General features: G+C 42.4%; 1 pseudogene; it reads left to right on the plus strand.

Moving 5' to 3' along the window:
• Positions 1 to 578: 578 nt before the first annotated feature.
• LOC130683129 (olfactory receptor 1J4-like) lies at positions 579 to 18,749 on the plus strand (annotated as a pseudogene).
• Positions 18,750 to 20,078: the final 1,329 nt, after the last annotated feature.

Below are 20,078 nucleotides of genomic sequence, written 5' to 3' on the forward strand. Positions count from 1 at the left end.
TTCTAGAGCACTGGTGAGTTCAGGGCTGCGGTCTGATGAGACGGGCCAGCTCACAGGAGGAGAGTGACAGCGCGCCAACACCACCTCAGCACCGGAGTCTCACGTTACTTTAAGGCAGAAACAACTGACACCAGTTTGCTGGGGCTCATCTACTATTCCTGACACAGTGAACTATTAGGGACTGGCGCTGACACAGTGCCATAAATAACCCCATAAGCTCATGAAATAGCATAGCACAGAGGGCAGGGCCCTTGTATTCCTGCTCCCTGCTGCATTCTCACTTCCTAGTGGAGGGCAGGGTCCAGACTCAATGTTCAATTCAATAGATACAGGTTGGATGAAACCGTGAATGTCCTCCTGCTTCTGTGCGTGAGGGGTTCTTCGCTGCTTTTAGTGTGATATTTCCAGGAAGTATACTGGGATGCAGTGACAAAGCATGCAATCACAGGTGGGACTAATTAACAGGAATGTAGTTAAAAAGCCATTCTCTTGTCAGAAAACTACAATATGGAACATATCCCCATCGTCTTTTCTGATATGCCTAACCCTCCTTTATCCCAGGCACATAAAAGTGCTACATGAATCCACAGACCCAGAGCAGCGTGTCCGAGTTCCTCCTCCTGGGGCTCCCCATCCCCCCGGAGCAGCAGGGCGTGCTCTTCACCCTGTTCCTGGGCATGTAACTGACCATGGTGCTGGGGAACCTGCTCATCATCCTGCTCGTCAGGCTGGACTCGCGCCTCCACACCCCCATGTACTTCTTCCTCAGCCACCTGGCCCTGTCTGACGTCTCCCTTTCATCCATCACTGTCCCAAAGATGCTGACGAACATGCGTAGTCAGAGCTGATCTATCACATATTTGGGATGCATTTCACAGGTGTATTTCATCATCTTCTATGGTTCCCTTGATGACTTTCTTCTCACAGTGATGGCGTATGACAGGTATGTGGCCATCTGTCACCCTCTCCACTACACCACCATCATGAGGGACAAGGTATGTAACATTTACATGGTCGGGTGCTGGTTCTCCTCCTGGGCCCAGGCTCTGTTGCACACCCTCCCTGTGGGCCGGTTGTCCTTCTGTGCAGGGACGATCATTCCCCACTTGTTTTGTAATCTTGCTGTTGTGCTCAAGTCCTTCTGCTCAGACACCTCCCTCAATGAGCTGCTCATCCACATGGAAGGTGGACTGGTCTTCCTCGTGTCGGTGAGTGGGATCCTGGGCTCTTATATCCGCATGGCAGTTATCATCCTGAAGGTCCCATCTCTCAAAATAATCTCCAAAGCCTTGTCTACATGCGGCTCCCACCTCTTCGTAGTGTGTTTATACTATGGGACACTTGCAGGTGTTTACTACTTCCCCTTATCAGGAACGTCCAAAGACAAAGACATCATTGCTTCGTTGATGTACATTATGGTCACCCCCATGCTGAACCCCTTCATCTACACCCTGAGGAACAATGATATGAAATGTGCCTTTCAGAAAATTATCAGAGGCAAGGTCTCCACCTTAAGTCATTAATGCAATCCTGTTGTCATGGGCACTGGTGGGGGCTGTAAAATAGGTCTCCTTTATAAGTTGCTGCTTGAATAATTCTTATTGCTTTCACCATTCTGCTCACAGTCTCATTTTATGTTTCTTCACCTATTTCTTCACCTGATTATTTACCCTGCCTGCTCTTGGAATTCTGTGTATGAATGAAGTTTTCTACAGTGAAATTCCAGTTCCTCCTGTATGTTCACTGCAAGCTTGTGAGCCTGTGAGCCCAGACCCTGGGCTTTAAGATAAGTGTTCTTTTCTCCATCTTTCTCCTCAATAATCCTCTTTATCTGGTCTGATATCAATACATATTCACATGAATTTTCTTAATACCACAAACTTCACTCATTTCATGTGTGGGAAAATCAGAAGAACTTATGACACTGCTTTATTTACTGAATGGTGTCTATCACATCTGTCCTAATTAATCATTTACATTTTATTTAATCCTCAGCTCAAGCCACTTAAAAGGGTGCTAATATGTTCCAAATTTCCAGAGATGCAAACTAAAGCCAGTAGATATTAAATAAGTAGCTGGCCTAAGACTCAATCTCAAATGTGTGACTTTGAAACCTTGCATTTGTTTTATATTGCCATTATCCTGGTTTCTAATATCATTTCATATCATAACCTGTTTGGATGTTTTTGATCCTTATATATAGCATCCAAAAGTCCTCTTATATTCCATTTTTAAGATTCAGTATGTGTAGGGTTAACTCATTCTCAATGTTGAAAGATTTCAAATCTTCCATACACCTTAATACATTCACTAAGAGTCCTTTAGGTTGAAATGAAAAGATATCATATGGTGACTTAAAATCATAAGACATAAAGATAAATGGAAAACACAACTACATAGGTAAAAATCAAAGCCAGTATTATTTTATTTTTCATTTTTATTTCCTACCATATTAAAACACAAATTTATAAAACAATACCTATAAATCTATGTAAATAGTCACACAATATGTAACAATGAGATGTTATTTGTTACAATAACAATGTAGAGAGGGAGACATGGAGAAACATAGGACAAGCATTTTTGTATGCTATTGGAGCTTAGTAGTGATTCAATCTATGTGGATTTATGTTTAAGATAATTATTGGAATCTCCAAGATATCCATTGAGAAAACAACTAAAATATATACAGAAAAAGGAAATTACGTGAAAATAAAAAATGCACTAAAAGCATTAAACAGAAAAGAAGGAGGTAATGGATAATTTAGTAATAATATATTTACTAAGCATGTGGAAACGAAATAGCAAAATGGAGAAGTGAGAACTTTCTCATCAATAATTGCCTTAAGTATATATGGACTAAAGTCTTGAATTAAAAAGCCAAGATTGGCAGAATGGGTTTTTTAAAAAGCATGATCCATGTGTATACAGGTAATAAGACACTCACTTTAAATTCAAAGGCAAAAGAGTTGAAAATGAAAGGATGGAAAAGGATATTCCTTGCAAATAGCAACTGAAAAATAACTTCAGCTATACATGTCAGACAAATTGACGTGCAATTAAAAACTGGACAAAGAGAGTAAAAAGAACGATATATAGGACAGATTAAAGATGGCGGCATGAGAGGAGAGAAAGAGGCTTCCTCCTAAAAGTGGATACAATTAGAAAATTTAATTGGTGCAACTAATCCTGAGAGAGCAACAGGAAAGAGGACAGCGTCAGACTGCACACACCTGTATAAAAGAGCAGACCTCAGTGAATGGGGTAACGTACCAGAGCTGTGGCTCCACAGGACCCCAGCTCCCTCCCCCACCCCACCTCACCTGCAGGAGGAAGAGAAACAGAGCAGGGAGGGAGTGGAAGGCGTGGGACTGCTGAATACCTAGCTCTGGAGATCTGCACTGGGAGCACAAACCTACATTTCATGGTGCTTTCATGAGACTCGCATGACTACTGGGTTGGAAAGTTAATACAGGCAGAGTTCCTGGGGAGACTGGGATTCCGGCTGCTTCTGGAAAGCAGGGATCCATATCTGGCTGCTCTGGGACAAAAACTTATACCTGTGTGACCAGCCCACTGGCTCAGGCAGTGGAGACAGGCACAGGAGCCGGGAGGTGGGGAACAGCTCTTTCCGCCCACCAGGCACCAGTACCGCTCCCCTGCGACCCCCGACATTGCTTCAGGGGCTGAGAAGCTCCAGAATAGAGATTCTGGACACTAGAGGGCGCCATATACAAACATGAAATGCCAAAGGAACCTTGTCCAGAGTAAAATTATTAATACAACTCCCGAGAAAGACTTAAATGATATGGACCTCGTGACTCTTCCTGAAAGGGAGTTCAAAATAAAAATCATCATCCTAATGGGGGTACAGAAAGACATTCAAGAACTCAGAAATGAATTCAGGTCATAGATCCAAACGTTAAAGAACATGATGGAGGGTATTAAAAGCAGGTTGGATATGGTGGAGGAGACAATAAATGAAATAGACACTAGAGAAGAGGAATACAAAGAAGCTGCGGCACAGAGAGAAAAAAGGATCTCTAAGAATGAAAGAATATTGAGAGAACTGTGTGACCAATTGAAGAGGAACAATATTCACATCATAGGGATACCAGAAGAAGAAGAGAGAGAGAAAGGGATAGAAAGTGTATTGGAGGAGGTAGTTGCTGAAAACTTCCCCAATCTGGGGAAGGAGATAGTCTCTCAGGCCATGGAGATCCACAGATCTCCCAACACAAGGGACCCAAGGAAATCAACACCAAGACACATAGTAATTAAAATGGGAAAGATCAAGGATAAGGACAGATTGTTAAAAGCAGCCAGAGGCAGAAATAAGATCACATACAAAGGAAAGGCCATCAGACTAACATCAGACTTCTCAGGAGAAACTATGCAGGCCAGAACGGAGGGCATGATGTATTAAATGCCATGAAGCAGAAGGGCCTGGAACCAAGATTACTTTATCCAGTGAGAATATCATTTAAATTTGAAGGAGGGATTAAACAATTTCCAGATAAGCAAAAGCTGAGAGAGTTTACCTCCCACAAACCATCTCTGCAGTCTATTTTGGAGGGACAGCTATAGGTGGAAGTGTTCCTAGGGTTGGATAGCTGTCACCAGAGGTAGTAAAACCATGGCAGAGAGGGTGGAGCAGCTGACTGCAAGGCAAATGCAAAATTAAATTGACTAATCCCGAAATCAATCAAGGTATAGACAAAAAGTACAGAATTTGATACCTAATATATAAAGAATGAAGGAAGAAGAAAAAGGAGGAGGAACAAAAAAGAACCTTTAGATTGTGCTTGTAACAGCATACTAAGTGAGTTAAGTTAGACTCTTAGATAGTAAGGAAAGTAACCTGGAACCTTTGGTAACCACGAATCTAGAGCCTACAATGGCAATAAGTACATATCTATTGACAATCACCCTAAATGTAAATGGACTGAATGCATCAATCAAAAGTCATAGAGTCACTGAGTGGATAAAAAAACAAGACCCATCTATATGCTGCTTACAAGAGACTCACCTCAAACCCAAAGACAAGCACAGACTAAAAGTCAAGGAATGGAAAAAGATATTTCATGCAAACAATAGGGAGAAAAAAGCAGGTGTTGCAGTACTAGTATCAGACATAATAGACTTCAAAACAAAGAAAGTAACAAGAGATAAAGAAGGACATTACATAATCATAAAGGGCTCAGTCCAACAAGGGGATATAACCATAATAAATATATATGCACCCAACACAGGTGCACCAGCATATATGAAAAAAATACTAACAGAACTAAAGGAGGAAATAGAATGCAATGCATTTATTTTAGGAGACTTCAACACACCATTCACTCCAAAGGACAGATCCACCAGACAGAAAATAAGTAAGGACACAGAGGCACTGAACAACACAGTAGAGCAGATGGACCTAATAGACATCTACAGAACTCTACATCCAAAAGCAACAGGATACACATTCTTCTCAAGTGCACATGGAACATTCTCCAGAATAGACCACATACTAGACCACAAAGAGAGCCTCAGTAAATTAAAAAGATTGAAATACTACCAACCAACTTTTCAGACCACAAAGGTATAAAACTAGAAATAAATTGTACAAAGAAAGCAAAAAGGCTCACAGACACAAGGAGGCTTAACAACACGCTTCTAAATAGCCAATGGATCAATGACCAAATTAAAATGGAGATTCAGCAACGTATGGAAACAAATGACAACAACAACACAAAGCCCCAACTTCTGTGGGTCGCAGCGAAAGCAGTCTTAAGAGGAAAGTATATAGCAATCCAGGCATATTTAAAGAAGGAAGAACAAACCCAAATGAATAGTCTAATGTCACAATTATCAAAATTGGAAAAAGAAGAACAAATGAGGCCTAAAGTCAGCAGAAGGAGGGACATAATAAAGATCAGAGAAGAAATAAACAAAATTGAGAAGAATAAAACAACAGAAAAAAATGAATGAAACCAAGAGCTGGTTCTTTGAGAAAATAAACAAAATAGATAAGCCTCTAGCCAGACTTATTAAGAGAAAAAGAGAATCAATACACATCAACAGAATCAGAAATGAGAAAGGAAACAATGAGAAAGGACGCCACAGAAATACAAAGAATTATTAGAGAATACTATGAAAACCTATATGCTAAGAAGCTGGAAAACCTAGAAGAAACGGACAACTTCCTAGAAAAATACAACCTTTCAAGACTGTCCAAGTAAGAAACACAAAATCTAAACAAACCACTTACCAGTAAAGACTGAAGCGGTAATCAAAAAACTACCTAAGAAGAAAACCGCCAAGCCGGATGGATTTACCTTGGAATTTTATAAGACATACAGAGAAGATACAATACCCATTCTCCTTAAAGTTTTCAAAAAAAATAGAAGAGGAGGGAATACTCTGAAACTCATTCTATGAAGTCAAAATCACCCTAATACCAAAACCAGGCAAAGACCCCACCAAAAAAGAAAATTACAGACCAATATCCTTAATGAATGTAGACACAAAAATACTCAATAAAATACCAGCAAACCGAATTCAAAAATCTATCAAAAGGCTCATACACCATGACCAAGTAGGATTCATCCCAGAGATGCAAGGATGGTACAACATTCGAAAATCCATCAACATCATCTACCACATAAACAAAAAGAAAGGCAAAAACACATGATCATCTCCATAGATGCTGAAAAAGCATTCAACAAAATTCAACATCCATTCATGATAAAAACTCTCAGGAAAATGGGTACAGTGGGCAAGTACCTCAACATAATAAAGGCCATATATGATAAACCCACAGCCAACATCATACTGAACAGAGAGAAGCTGAAAGCTTTTCCTCTGAGATCGGGAACAAGACAGGGATGCCCACTCTCCCCACTGTTATTTAACATAGTACTGGAGGACCTAGCTATGGCAAATAGACAAAAACAAAGAAATACAAGGAATCCACATCAGTAAAGAAGAAGTTAAACTGTCACTATTTCCAGATGACATGATATTGTATATAAAAAACCCTAAAGAATCCACCCCAAAACTACTAGAAGTGGTATTGGAATACAGCAAAGTTGCAGGATACAAAATTAACACACAGAAATCTGTGGCTTTCCTATACACTAACAACGAAACAATTGAAAGAGAAATCAGAAAAACAATTCCATTCACAATTGCATCAAAAAGAATAAAATACCTAGGAATAAGCCTAACCAAGGAAGTGAAAGACCTATACCCTGAAAACTATAGGACACTCTTAAGAGAAATTAAAGAAGACACTAACAAATGGAAACTCATCCCATGCTCTTGGCTAGGAAGAATTAATATCGTCAAAATGGTCATCATGCCCAAAGCAATATACAGATTCGATGCAATCCCTATCAAATTACCAACAATATTCTTCAATGAACTGGAACAAATAGTTCAAAAATTCATATGGAAACACCAAAGACTGAATAGCCAAAGCAATTCTGAGAAAGAAGAATAAAGTGGGGGGGGGGATCTCACTCCCCAACTTCAAGCTCTACTACAAAGCCACAGTAATCAAGACAATTTGGTACTGGCACAAGAACAGAGCCACAGACCAGTGGTACAGATTAGAGACTCCAGACATTAACCCAAACATATATGGTCAATTAATATACGCTAAAGGAACCGTGGACATACAATGGGGAAATGACAGTCTCTTTAACAGATGGTGCTGGCAAAACTGGACAGCTACATGTAAGAGAATGAAACTGGATCACTGTCTAACCCCATACACAAAAGTAAATTTGAAATGGATCAAATATCTGAATGTAAGTCATGAAACCATAAAACTCTTAGAAAAAAATATAGGGAAAAATCTCCTGGACATAAACATTAACGACTTCTTTATGAACATATCTCCCTGGGCAAGGAAAACAAAAGCAAAAATGAACAAGTGGGACTATATCAAGCTGAAAAGCTCTGTACATCAAAGGACACCATCAATAGAACAAAAAGGTACACTTCAGTATGGGAGAATATATTTGTAAATGACAGATCCGATAAAGGCTTGATATCCAAAATACGTAAAGAGCTCACACACCTCTACAAACAAAAAGCAAATAATCCAATTAAAAAATGGGCAGAAGAGCTGAACAGACAGTTCTCCAAAGAAGAAATTCAGATGGCCAACAAATACATGAAAAGATGCTCCACATCGCTAGTCATCAGAGAAATGCAAATTAAAACCACAATGAGATATCACCTTACACAAGTAAGGATCGCCACCATCCAAAAGACAAACAACAACAAATGTTGGCAAGGTTGTGGAGAAAGTGGAACCCTCCTACACTGCTGGTGGGAATGTAAATTAGTTCAACCATTGTGGAAAGCAGTATGGAGGTTCCTCAAAATGCTCAAAATAGACTTATCATTTGACCCAGGTATTCCACTTCTAGGAATTTACCCTAAGAATGCAACACTCCAGTTTTAAAAAGACAGATGCACCCCTATGTTTATTGCAGCACTATTTACAATAGCCAAGAAATAGAAGCAATCTGTGTCCATCAGTAAATGAATGGATAAAGAAGATGTGGTACATAAACCCAATGGAATATTATTCAGCCATAAGAAGAAAACAAATCCTACCATTTGCAACCACATGGATGGAGCTAGAGGGTATTATGCTCAGTGAAATAAGCCAAGTGGAGAAAGACAAATACCAAATGATTTCACTCATCTGTGGAGTATAAGAACGAAGGAAAAACTGAAGGAACAAAACAGCAGCAGAATCACAGAACCGAAGAATGGACTAACAGTTACCAAAGGGAAAGAGACTGTGGAGAATGGGAGGGTAGGGAGGGATAAGGTCGGGGAAGAAGAAAGGGGGTATTATGATTAGCATGTATAATGTGGGGGGTGGGGAAAGGGGAGGGCTGTGCAACACCTGGAAAACAAGTAGTGTTTCTACAGCATCTTACTATGCTGATGGACAGTGACTGTAGTGGGGTTTGTGGGGGGATCTTGGGGTAGGGGAGAGCCTTGTAAACATAATGTTCTTTATGTAATTGTACATTAATGAATACAAAATAAATAAATAAAATAAAATCATATAAAATAAAAGGCTACAAAAAAGAATGATTTATACTGATTAAACTGTTAACCACTAGGAAGAAGGAACAATTATAAACATATGCATCTAATAACAGACACCTCAAAATATGAAGCAAACCTTGAGAAAATTACAAGACATACAACCCAAATAAAAACTGGGCCCAAGAAGTGAACAGACATTTTCCAAACAAGATATTTAATGGCCAACTAACACATGAAAAAATGCTCTACATCTTTAGACATTAGGAAAATGCAAATCAAAACCACCATTTACGACCCACTACAATACTCATAATTTTGTAAATGAAAAATAACCAGTGCTGGCTGGGATTTGGAGAAACTGAACCCCTCATACATTGCTGGTGAAAGGTAACTGTGGTGCAGCCACTGTGCCTCCAACCGAAACACTTTGGTTCTTTCTCAGTAAGTTAAACTTAGAATTACCACATGATCTAGCAACTCCACTCTTGGCTCTATACCCAAAAGACGTGAAAACAGGTACTAAAACAAACACTTGTACGTGAATGCAGCAGCTCTGTTTAGCGTTCCCAAGGTAGAAACAATCCCAATGTCCGTCAACAGATAAATGGATAAACAAAACATGTATACATGTACAGTGGAGAGGTTGTAATATGAAGTACTGATAGATGCTACAACACGGATGAACCTTGGAAATACGCTAAGTGAAATAACCCAAACACAAAAGGGCACATATTACATGTTTCTGTTTATATGAAATATCCAGAACAGGCAAATCCATAGAGACAGAAAGAAGACTACTGCTTCCCATGGACTGTGGGGAGGAAGGAATGGGGAGTGACTTAACGAGCACGTGGTTTCTGTTTGAAGGAATGCAAGACTCTGGAACTCAATATTGGTGGTGGTTGCACAGCACTGGTGAATGTACATCATGTCACTGAATTATACGCTATAAAGGGCTAAAATGATCAATTTCATGTACTGTGCATATTAGTGCAATAAATAAAATGAAGAGGAAATAATATACTTAGTACCTGTTCACTTGAGTAAAGGGAACTATAAGAATAATGGACCAGAAAACAATGAATCTGAAATGGATTCCACAGCCAATTCACTCGAGAAGGCCACGTCATTTCTTGATTAGATGACGGCTGGGGCGGCTTTAGAAACAGCTTTCTGGGTCTGCTGTATCCTGCCTTATCTATCAGCTGATTCTTACTGACAGGGGCAGCTCCTCAAATTAAAAGATTACATAAAAGTTCATGGGTCTAAATGCAATGTCTCTTCTGAAATGGATCCTAGAACACAAAAAGGACGTGAATGGGAAAACTATTAAAAATCCAAAGAAAGATTGTAGTTTACTTAGTCGTAAGCTACCAATGCTAATGTCTTGATTGTGCTGAGTGACCATGGTTATGTAAGATACTAACAATAGCAGAAACCTTGTGAAGGGTATAGGAAGTCTCTGTATTATTTTTATAATCTTTCTATGAAAAAAAAAGTAGACAAAATAAAAAGTTTATTTAAAAATAAACTACCGAGTTTGGTTATTACAAGTGTGGGTGTAAATGGGGTAGAAAAGTTGGGAGACCAGCACACCTGTTTGGGTAATTTGGATGATGTTATCTTTCAGCTTTTCAAACAAAGAAGAAATGAACCAAGAAGAGTAGAATGAAAACAAACTTATTAACCCTCCTAGCATTTCAGATAACTTGATTCTTGAAAGGGCAAAAAGTAACCCTAGTAAATCTACTTACATGCCGTTTGGATAAACATTCATGAATGAGAAAGCGTTTGTAAAAAAGAGAGACAAATGGGTAAAGAAGGGGAAAGGGAGAGAGAGAGAAAGACAGAGAGAGAGAGAGAGAGAGAGAGAGAGAGAGAGAGAGAGAGAGAGAGAAACAGTAACGTCTCCATGACTTGTGAGCCGAGAGGAAGGCTCACCAGGTCCTGAAAAGCCACGGCTGCTGCTGCTTTCTGTGCCTCTGTTGCAACAAGGACCGTGGTCCTGAGCTGTCCTGGGCCACAGACAATTATGAAACGGGTTCCCCTAAAGCCAGTGAGGAAGCTACTGTGGTGGTTCTCTAAGTGTGATGGTACTGATGGGGCCTGCCTGGAGGAGGAAGCTTACCACCAGGTTCTGGGTAGAGAAAACCCATGAATGTATATCCTATAACCACTCACACAACAATAAGGGGAGGAAACAGAAGCAGGGGCCTAAGATTTCACTCAACTGGATATGCAAATTCATTAATTATTTCATGCAATTAGCATATGGAAAAGATGCTAAATGGCTCTTGCGCTAACACAGTGCTGGCTCATATTATCATTACCTCCTGACAAGGTATGACAATTGGCCGGCATCTGTCCTTCCACAATTAATAAGGGATCCCATCAGATTCTCAAGAAATAGCAGGATCCAATAGACTCCTTGAAATGGGAGCACCTCCCACTGCAACACCCGGGCCCATCCGCAGACTTTCCTCCGCTGCACTGGGGCCCATGGCCTGGAAAACAGCCCACCCTCCTCCCGTACTCATTAAAGCACATGTCCTTACCAAATGGCAACTTCAGAAGAGGGACACCGAGTATTAAGGAACGTTGATACGATCAAGGGGTGTTTCCCTCTGCTGAGTGCTCCAATGGACAGGAAGTTCTATCCAGTCCTGAGGAGACAACCGCTGACGCTTACACCTGGTAGCTATTCCTCAGGGAACACCAGCAAATTCTAAGGCATCCCTGCTCCCTTTAATTAGTTAAATGCCTACTCTTAGAGAGTCACTTGATGGCCTAAGATTATTGGCTGCTCTGAGGAGCACTTGATCCCCAGGTCAATGCTTACCACAGTCACAGAGCCTACTATGGACTCAGACCCCCACCCCTGACTTTCCAGGACCAGCTTCACCCACTGCAGGACCCTCATCAAAAGACCTGCCTCTGGTGACTCTGGAGTGGGCTCCTAGTTATGATTCCCAGTAGGAAGCCCAAGGAGCTTCAGGCTCTTCTGACAAGCTATGCAGGACATCCGATCTCTTCCTCCCCTGAACCCAGGTCCCTGGTGCAGAACCCACTGTGCATTCCCTGATCTAACACAGCCTCATTAGGGACATGGCATTCCCCTGGTCCTGGGTGCCACCTAGGGACCATCACCCTTACGCCACCCAGGTGGCCCGTTCATTACCTCACAGTAACCAACCTTTTTTGGACTTGACTGATCCCAGTATCAACCACAGCAATCTCAGGAGCCCACTGAATTTCGGGAAGGAGCTCTCCATGGTCTCCAGGTGCTATTACACACAGATGGAAGGAAAATAAGCCTGCCTTACCCTGACCACTGGCCGAATAACCTTGTCTAATTTTTCAGATGTCATAGTTCCCATCCTTCTTTGATTTCCATCGCTGGGATGCATGTTCGAGATGGCTATGTGGACCCTGCAATTAAGTAAAAATAGGCCAAAACTGCTGCCTTCACCAAATGGGATGCCGTTTTCCTGCCGCTACTCTTCAAGTTCTTAGTATGGCTCAGTATAAACTGAAACAAGACTCCCCAGGCTTGAGAGCAATTAGCCAAGAACTTTCAAGAGAAGAGGTAATTATTCCTGCTGTTTTTTTTTTATTTAACCGCCCAGTTCGGCCTGTTCTGAAACCTGGATGTACGAATGGTCACTTGTGTTGGATACAATAAGCTTCATGCTGGGTTCCCATCCACTAAGTCTCCTCTACATAACAGAGTTGAAATGACCAAGGCCATTCCATCCTCACTGACAAGTACTGGGCAGTTAACAGTGCACCTCTTACATGGCCACATATATTAATAGCCAACTTTAATAGCCTCTCAGATTCAATTTCCATTCACTTTTGAAAGGACATGATACACCTGTACTTGGGTGCCTGTGGGGAGCCTCAACAGTCCACTCATCACGCACACCTCCTGTTGGCAAGGCTTGAGCAGATCTAGCTGTCCCCAGGCACCCAGGGGTGTCAATACATGGATCACATCCTCTTAGGAGGAGATTGACTAGACACATACAAGCTACTCAAACACTTGCTACGGCCTTTCCCAAAGGGACTGGCATACTCCCCACCTAAGGCTCAAGGACCTGCCACTCCAGTAAAATTCTTAAGCACCATCTGATCCACTGAGGGATACTGCATATCTGGTAGAGTTTAAAGCCTACTCACGTCTTTGTCAGCTCTCAAGCAGGCCAACACCTGTTAGATCACTTAGGCTTTGGCAGGTGGCATATTTCCCATTTACAATTAGTACTGAGACCTATTTACATGACCACCAGCAATCAGCCTGCTTGGAATGGGGCCCATTACAGCAAAAGGCACTGGGGTTATGAAAGATGGTCATGATACAGACACTTCCCTTAGTGTCTCCTGGAGACCCCTTTACAATTAAAGCTCAGGACATGACCTAGTATGTTCTGTAGTGTCTAAAGATGACCCATATTGGCTAAGACTTGCCTGTGGGGTTCTCGTTTAGAACATTTCCCACTTTGTCCCCATGCCACACACCATTAGAGCAACCATTGCTGGTTGCAAACTGGGATCTCACTGAAACTGAGCTTCTCAAAAGATCTAAACCAGCGATGCTCTGCACACATTTGGCCTCGGTGTCCTGGTCATAGAGGCAGCACCCGGAAAGCTCAGCACAGACGTGGGGTGCACCCAGTTAGATGGAGATGGCAACCACAGGACAGAGCAAACCTGAGCCTCGGGCATATCCCCCCTGTGGGAGGCCGCCTCCCTGGCCAAAAATCACTTCTAATGTCACAGTGCTGCAGGAGGCCACCCCTCTCCTTGATCTCTGGGATTCCTGGGAGACTTTGGGTTCAGCAAAATGAACTTCTAAGTAAGTTCAGATATTTTCTGAAAAGAGTGCCACCTGCACCCTGATGGAGGCTGGTGGACAGAAGCTCGTTTTCATCCCTCAACTAGGATGCCTCCAAGGCTCAGTGCAGTTGGCCAAACCCAGGGGAACATGCTGACATCAGAAGATGCCCTTGCCAACAACTGACCCCATTTCATGTGTTTAGCTGTTGGCCATTGCCAGTGGTGTAGCCATGTGTCCTTACCAATGGTCACAATGATTTCTTATTCATGATTTACTTTTCTTGGTAAAGAACTCTGAGAATTCCTTGCTTCAAATACCAGAGATGCAGAATAAAAGCACACATGTCTCTGTCCACACAATGCTTCAGACTACTAAGGCCCAATCAATGCTTAAAGTCATAAATACATACATATGTTTAAGACACGAGTCCCAAACTTCCTAAGATCACAGTCCATATTCCATTTCGTTCCTTTTGGCTCAATAGGCATGTCAAACATCAGGTCCCGGAGGAGCCTCAGCCCTTCGGCCCCGGACTGAGTGCAGACAGCATTCCCTCTCCTCCGCCATGGCCCTCCTGGCAACAAGCCTGAGCCCCTGTGTGCGAGGGCACAGCACTGGGTGTGCAATCACTGGGGTGGCATCCGTGGGGATTACATAGTGACGTGGACACCGTTTGTGAGTCATTGAGGCCAAACTAACATGCCTCTGAGGAATGCCTTGACCTTAGCTGGTGACTCCACTGGCATCATGCCCACTCCACCATTCCTGACACTGCCCAAGGTACACCATGGGGCCTCAGAAAACACGCCTCATCCCTTCTGGAGTTCTAGGCAGTGGTGACAGTGACCAGCACTCATGTTGCTTCTTAAAGCTCATCAGCCTTATGCTCACCAGCCAGCGTGCGTTCAATTCAAGCTCCATCGCCCTTATTGTGCTGACTGACTGGGGGTCCTGGTGCCACCACAGAGGCCACAACATGACACAACCAAGTGAAATCATTGATGCCAGTCACAAAACATGCAAAATATTAGGCAAACATGTGATCTGAGCAGCCGCCGCCCTGAAAGCCCGGACTGAGAGGCAGGGCTCTGTGGCAGGTGTGGTTGCTGAGGACCCCTGGCCTCAGGTGTTCTGCTGGCCGGTCAAGGGGCATTTGTCCCCTTTGTGTGTTTTATCCTGTATGTGGATAAGGAACACAGGCAATATGCCCGGTTACCGCAGCACATGATGTATTTCTCCAGGAAAATTTCCCCAGCACCTCCCTTAACCACTACAAAGTCCCAATACCATTCCCTCTGCTTCACCAAACCTACTCGACCTCCCGCACCCACTCAGCTCTCCCCAGGAGTTCTGTGTATGAATAGCAAACTTTCTCTTAAATTCTCTTCCTGAGTGAAGAGAGGAGAGCTTCTCACAACTGAACCAAACATGCCTTTTGATAATACACACTGGGGCATGCCTACCAAAGATCTACAGCCTGAATCTCTAACCCCGACCCCCTGCCATATACACAAAATGTAATTTAGTAAAATATTACTCTTTATGGAGTGTCAGTGAAGGTGGTACAGAAATTCCTACTATCATCTTTACAGCTTTTCTAAGCATGAAATCATTTAAAAATTAAATGTAAATACAAATCTCAGCAGGATCCTAGCCAAGAAAAGTTTGAGCTTGGAACCGTGCCCAGGAAATATGGATTCGAAACATCCCTATTAGGGACACTGTCTCCTGTGACTTCAGTTCTCCCTGGACACGCTCATCCAGACTGAAGGTAAGAAATTGGCCAATTAACCCACGATGGCTCCTGCTTTACCATGAAGAGAAAATGAGGATTTGGGCCACTTCTGGAAGAGGTGTCTACACACAAAGATGAGTGGAACTGGTCAGAGGCGCTGGAAATGTACACTTGGCAGTGAATCTGGGTTTGTGCTTGAGGATGTGTGTATGATTATCTGTGTGTATGAGTGTGGGTGTGTGCATGCATTACTGTGTATGTTTGGACAGTAGCATGTGCACGCATGTGTGTCTGGGTGTTTCTGTGTGTTTACTATCTGACTACAGGCTGATTCTTTTCCCGAGTTAGATTCAATCTGGGCTCTCTTTAGCACACGCACACCAAGTTGTCAGCCTCCTAATGTGTTGAGTATATACTCCTGCTTCATGCCTGTGAGCCTCAATATTTGCTTCCTGTTGTCAGAACTGGCACACTTCCCCACTGGGCGGGTCACAGCTGAGTGGGTCAGAGCCCAGCAGTGGGGGTAAGACTGTTGTCTCTGCTGTGGGAGAAGAAGCCTCCCGACCTGCTGAGGAACAGGGTCAGAGGGCTCACACCTCTGCTCGCAGTGGGCGCTAGTGCTGTGTGACTGTGTGGGGACACATCCAGGGTGAGGGCAGGACATGTCCTGTGTGCTGGCCTCTGTGTGTCTGCACCATGAGTGTGTTACCATGTACATGGATGCTGGCCGTAGTTTAATGACGGTGCCTGCAACCGAAGATGCTTAACTGCCCCTCACTGATGGCCTTCCCGGGAACGGTGTCAGTCATAAGGGGCTGAAGCTTGCCTCTCAGTGATGGGAGTGTGTGCACCGCTTGTTGTAGTGAGTGTGTGGTGGGTGTGCAAGGGTGTTGTTGGAGCACATTTCTTGTGAGATTTTTCTATTGTGTGTGGCCTTGTGTGTTTTTAGTGACATGCATGTAAAGTGGTGAGCTACATATTTGTGGTGTGGGAGTTGTGCACCTTAGCTTATGTGTGGTGCTTGTGTGTCAGTAGTGCATGACGAGTGTATTTGTGGGTGACACATTATTGCATATTGTGCATGTGTTAGCTTGTGTGTAATTTATGACTTGTATGCATATGAGTGTTTAGGAATGAGGCACATACTGGCATTCCTCCCCTTAGAAGGGAACTGGACACAAGTGAATGGATCCTCAACTCAGCAATGTGTCTGTGTATGTGTGGGTGCATGCATGGTTGGGGGATTCTGACTTGCAACCATGATCTCCAGTATGTCCTACGTGCCCTCCCTATGGGGCCTGACCAGCTGAGATAACTGGTGCCCCAGCAATCTATCCTGAAGAGGAGTTCCTGTCACTGTCACCCACCTGCGTGTGACTGACGCCCTCGGTTTCCTGACCCTTCAGGTGCACTTATCATTCCAGGAAGAGAAAGATAGGCACCGTGCTGTGCAGAAGTTTGCTAGTTAGATGAAGTCCCACTTTTTTATTCTTTCATTTCCCTTCTCTGGGAGACATATCCAGATGGTCAATACCCAAGAGTTTACTGCCTATGATTTCTACTAAGAGTTTTCTGGTTTCACATTGTACATAAAGTCTTGAACCATTTCCAGTTTATTTTGTGTGTATGGTGGAAGGAACTGGTCCACTGCTAGTCTTTTGTACATAGCTGTACACTTTTCCCAACACCATTTACGAAGAGACTGCCTTTTTCCCAGTGTGTATTCTTGCCTCCTTTGGTCATAATAATTTACCGGATAAATATTAGTTGTTCAATATATTAGATTGAGCTACATGAAATAACCAATATTTGATCATTTTTTACTTACAGCAAATGGCGTGTAGAGAGTCACACAGACACAAACACATATTTTTAGCACTGTACTTGAATTTGTATATATATGTATATATATGGGGATATATACATACATGTAACATATCACACATGTGTGTGTTCCATATATTTGGCATATATAATATTCCCATGTATACATATATTCCTGGAGCCAGCCTGGTATACATGACGAGGCACCACCCACAGGCAGGACAAATTAAGAGGAATGTAGTTTAAAAGTTGCTGATTTCACAAAAGTTGTAACTTGGAATGTATCTCCACTGTTTCTTCTCATATTCCTCTCCCTCCCTTATCCCCAGGAGGTAGCAGCCCAGCATGAGGCCTGGGAACCAGAGCAGCGTGTCTGAGTTCCTCCTCCTGGGGCTCCCCGTCCCCCCAGAGCAGCAGGGTGTGCTCTTCGCCCTGTTCCTGGGCATGTACCTGACCACGGTGCTGGGGAACCTGCTCATCATCCTGCTCATCAGGCTGGACTCGCGCCTCCACACCCCCATGTACTTCTTCCTCAGCCACCTGGCCCTCTCTGACGTCTCCCTTTCATCCATCACTGTCCCAAAGATGCTGACAAACATGCGTAGTCAGAGCCGATCTATCACATATTTGGGATGCATTTCACAGGTGTATTTCATCATCTTCTTTGGTTCCCTTGATGGCTTCCTTCTCACAGTGATGGCGTATGACAGGTATGTGGCCATCTGTCACCCTCTCCACTACACCACCATCATGAGGGACAATGTGTGTCACATTTTCATGGTTGGGTGCTGGCTCTCCTCCTGGGCCCAGGCTCTGTTGCACACCCTCCCTGTGGGCTGGTTGTCCTTCTGTGCAGGGACGATCATTCCCCACTTGTTTTGTAATCTTGCTGTTGTGCTCAAGTCCTCCTGCTCAGACACCTCCCTCAATGAGCTGCTCATCCACATGGAAGGTGGACTGGTCTTCATGGTGTCGGTGAGTGGGATCCTGGGCTCTTATATCCGCATGGCAGTCATTATCCTGAAGGTCCCATCTCTCAAAAGAATCTCCAAAGCCTTGTCTACATGCGGCTCCCACCTCTTCGTAGTGTGTTTATACTATGGGACACTTGCAGGTGTTTACTTTTTCTCCTCATCAGGAAAGTCCAAAGACAAGGACATCATTGCTTCGTTGATGTACATTATGGTCACCCCCATGCTGAACCCCTTCATCTACACCCTGAGGAACAATGATATGAAATGTGCCTTTCAGAAAATTATCAGAGGCAAGGTCTCCACCTTAAGTCATTAATGCAATCCTGTTGTCATGGGCACTGGTGGGGGCTGTAAAATAGGTCTCCTTTGTAAGTTGCTACTTGAATAATACTTATTGCTATCACCATTCTGCTCACAGTCTCATTTTATGTTTCTTCACCTATTTCTTCACCTGATTATTTACCCTGCCTGCTCTTGGAATACTGTGTACGGATGAAGTTTTCTACAGTGACATTCCAGTCCCTCCTGTATGTTCACTGCAAGCTTGTGAGCCTGTGAGCCCAGACCCAGGGCTTTAAGATAAGTGTTCTTTTCTCCATCTTTTTCCTCAATAACCCTCTTTATCTGGTACTGTTATGAATACATATTCATATGAATTTTCTTAGTACCACAAACTTCATTCATTTCATGTGTTCGAAAATCAGAAGAACTTATGACACTGCTTTATTTACTGAATGGTGTCTATCACATCTGTCCTAATTAATCATTTACATTTTATTTAATCCTCAGCTCAAGCCACTTAAAAGGGTGCTAATATGTTCCAAATTTCCAGAGATGCAAACTAAAGCCAATAGATATTAAATAAGTAGCTGGCCTAAGACTCAATCTCAAATGTGTGACTTTGAAATCCTGCATTTGTTTTATATTGCCATTATCCTGGTTTCTAATATCATTTCATATCATAACCTGTTTGGATGTTTTTGATCCTTATATATAGCATCCAAAAGTCCTCTTATATTCCATTTTTAAGATTCAGTATGTGTAGGGTTAACTCATTCTCAATGTTGAAAGATTTCAAATCTTCCATTCACCTTAATACATTGACTAAGAGTCCTTTAGGTTGAAATGAAAAGATATCATATGGTGACTTAAAATCATAAGAAGACATAAAGATAAATGGAAAACACAACTACATAGGTAAAAATCAAAGCCAGTATTATTTTATTTTTCATTTTTATTTCCTACCATATTAAAACACAAATTCATAAAACAATACCTATAAATCTATGTAAATAGTCACACAATATGTAACAATGAGATGTCATTTGTTACAATAACAATGTAGAGAGGGAGACATGGAGAAACATAGGACAAGCCTTTTTGTGTGCTATTGGAGCTTAGTAGTAGTGATTCAATCTATGTGGCTTTATGTTTAAGACAATCATTGGAATCTCCAAGGTAACCACTGAGAAAACAACTAAAATATATACAGAAGAAGGAAATTACATGAAAATAAAAAATGCACTAAAAACATTAAACAGAAAAGGAGGTAATGGATAATTTAGTAATAATATATTTACTAAGCATGTGGAAACAAAATAGCAAAATGGAGAAGTGAGAATTTTCTCATCAATAATTGCCTTGA

This window comes from Manis pentadactyla, chromosome 3 (assembly GCF_030020395.1).
Source record: "Manis pentadactyla isolate mManPen7 chromosome 3, mManPen7.hap1, whole genome shotgun sequence".
Lineage (NCBI taxonomy): Eukaryota > Metazoa > Chordata > Mammalia > Pholidota > Manidae > Manis > Manis pentadactyla.